General features: G+C 33.4%; 1 non-coding gene across 1 annotated transcript; it reads left to right on the top strand.

The window, feature by feature from the left end:
- Positions 1 to 2206: 2206 nt before the first annotated feature.
- Positions 2207 to 2397, top strand: LOC115870284. The gene has a single exon (XR_004046648.1). It is a non-coding gene; the product is annotated as a U2 spliceosomal RNA (small nuclear RNA).
- The last annotated feature ends 367 nt before the right edge of the window (positions 2398 to 2764 follow it).

Here is a 2764-nt window from a genome sequence, read left to right as displayed (position 1 = left end):
GGCATATTTGAGAGTTAAGTGTTTCCTTTGGGAAATATCCACTTAATTATATGTGTATATATATATACATATATATATATAATCTTTTAGTACTGATAATGAGATCAATATTAGTACAGATAATTAATTTTATTTGATTTGATATAAATATATTTAACTATACAAAGATATTTAAATCCACATAGATGACAAGCAAGAATATAAATTTCACTGGAAAATTAATTAAATGACTTAATATTTTCTCATAACATTATATTTTACTCTTTAAGAAAATAGGAACCATGACTCTATTGGTCTAACATAATAATGAATAATAATAATATAGTGTTTGCTTTATTAAATAATTATTTTAACATAAACTAATAACAAGGGTTTAGGTGCTCCAATATGAATATTATTACTTAAGTTTTCTGTACTTTCAGAATGAGAAGGCAGAACATATTTGTTCTTTACATTTCTCACTCCAAGTCTTTATACTGTTCACCATAACACTTAATTGTTGTTAGCTGCCCTTTGAAATGTATTCACCTTTTATTTCATTATTTATTTTCCATTCTCTTTGATTAGTCTACATTTGAAAGCAAATTTCTGAATCTCTTCTGAAATCTATTGTGATCTTTTCTTTATCCTCTCTCCTTATGTATAATGTTATGTCTGTAATGCCATCCCTGGACTCATCTGGTTTCATTCATTAAAGTTTAATAAGTCAAATATATTCCTGAGAAAGTCTATAAATTCAGGTGGGAACTACTCAAGGTTGTACTATTGCTCTCACAGGCCAACTTTCATTTTCCTCAACTTCAATTTGCAATGACACATAAGCATTTGGGGGATTAGAAGGTGATGTGTTAGGCTTTTAACCACAGGTCAGTAGTTGAAAATACCTGCTGCTCAGTGTGTGGAAGGTAGGGCTTTCAACTCCCATAAAAATTCCAGTCTGGGAACCACGCGGGCAGTTTTACTCTGCCCTGTATGCTCACTATGAGTCAGGATTTACTCAGTGGCAGTGAGTTTTGTCTGGCATAAGCATTTGATAATCTATTCGGCAGTTAGCACCCACTCCCCATGCCCATTTTACTAATTATATTATGCTTCTCCGCAATCTCTTTCCATAAATGAGCCAATTTTATTACTTTGCATTTCATCTGGTAAAATCCATGTGCCTAGTCACTAGCATGTTGGGTGGGGAGGGGAGTATTTGTAATGAAGAAGTCATTGGTCTTGCTACGTTTTAAAATGACATCTCTAGTGTGATTTCTATGTACCACTGAGGCCATATTCCCAGTTATAGATTCATCTTTATTTCTGACTTTCTCAATTCAACCACTAGTAATCATCAATGCATTATGATTTACTTTTTACAATTTTAGATTTCAGAAACTTTAAAAAAAATCAATTATTTTCATTTCTGGAATTAGTGGTTGGTGTGTAAACTTCAAAAACTATCATTTTAAGTAGTGTTTCTTATTGCTATATGGCTATTATCTTATCAGTGGCAGCATTGTACTTCAGAATTTATCTCGAAGTGTTCTCTTTGATTATAAATGCAAAGTCATTTCTCTTTAATATTTCAGCCCCTATATAATGTACAATATTTGTCTGAAAAACAATGACTAATACCAGTCCATTTCAGCTCATGAAAATGTATAGAATATCAGCTTTATGCTTTCCGTTTTATTTTTCACAGCATCCAGGTTTCCTTGATTCGCACTTTGTATCGTCCATGTTCCAATGTTTAAAGAACGCTTTCAGTCGTTTCTTTTCCCTTTGAATCGTGTCACAGCCACAAAGGAAAGTCCTCAGAAGGCTGCTCTTCTCCAAGCGTATGCTTTGTGCTTTCCACCCAAGAGCTCCCTCTTCGACACCATGTTTGATAATTTCAGTTGATATTTCTTAGATTTTCACTGGCCACTTTTATTTTTTTATCCACAAGTAGAAAACTGATTGCCTCATCCACCTTCCTAGTGTGTCTTTGTCTGTAAACTTGTTAACTGTTGCTCACAATGCATGACTCTGCTAGCATTTAAAATACCAGTGTCATAGTACCCAGTATTGCAGCAACACACAAGCCACCACAATATGACAAATTGACAGATAAGTATTGGACCACAGTAGTGGTGGCATAGAAACTAAGTGAAGATATTTTTCAAGGTGGTTGAAATGATAAACTACATTACATTTTTCTGCTATTAATTTTGCTGATCCTATCGCTTCTCGGCCTTTTGGCTAAGATCAAGTATAGTATCTGTTCTTATCAGTTTAATATCTGATACATCCTCTATCTGAGGACAACATATTAAATGTATTTTTGCAAGTAGGAGTTGGATTAGGGGCTTGCTCCATCCATTCTACGCATCAACCTGGTATTTCAGTATTTCTGGGAGTGGTGCAGCCCCTTAGAGGGATCTTTAAAAAAAGAAAGAAAGAAAGAAAAAATTTTGCTGATCCTGGTGAATTAATTATTATAATTTACACCCTGAAGGTCATTGATAACCATGAGTAGGATGGGTTTTGTTGAGTATTTTTGGAAACAAATGGACATTGTGAAAGAGGGTTCAAGAGTGTATAAAGAGCACTGAAAACTTCTGGTGAATGTTTATTATACAATGTAAATAAAAAAAAATTATAAGTGGAGAAGATATAAGTGGGCAATTAAGCAATCCATTCATTTATATATTCTTAAGGTAGAAGAGATAGTATGCTTCCATTCTTATGGGAGAATTATTCCTCATAATGAGGTAAAGTGAGAGATGTAGCAATGACA

This window comes from Echinops telfairi, unplaced genomic scaffold (genome assembly GCF_000313985.2).
Source record: "Echinops telfairi isolate 266 unplaced genomic scaffold, ASM31398v2 ScPeMD7_443;HRSCAF=831, whole genome shotgun sequence".
NCBI lineage: Eukaryota > Metazoa > Chordata > Mammalia > Afrosoricida > Tenrecidae > Echinops > Echinops telfairi.
The sequence above is the reverse complement of the archived record's forward strand: the minus strand, read 5'-3'. Positions and strand labels throughout refer to the sequence as shown.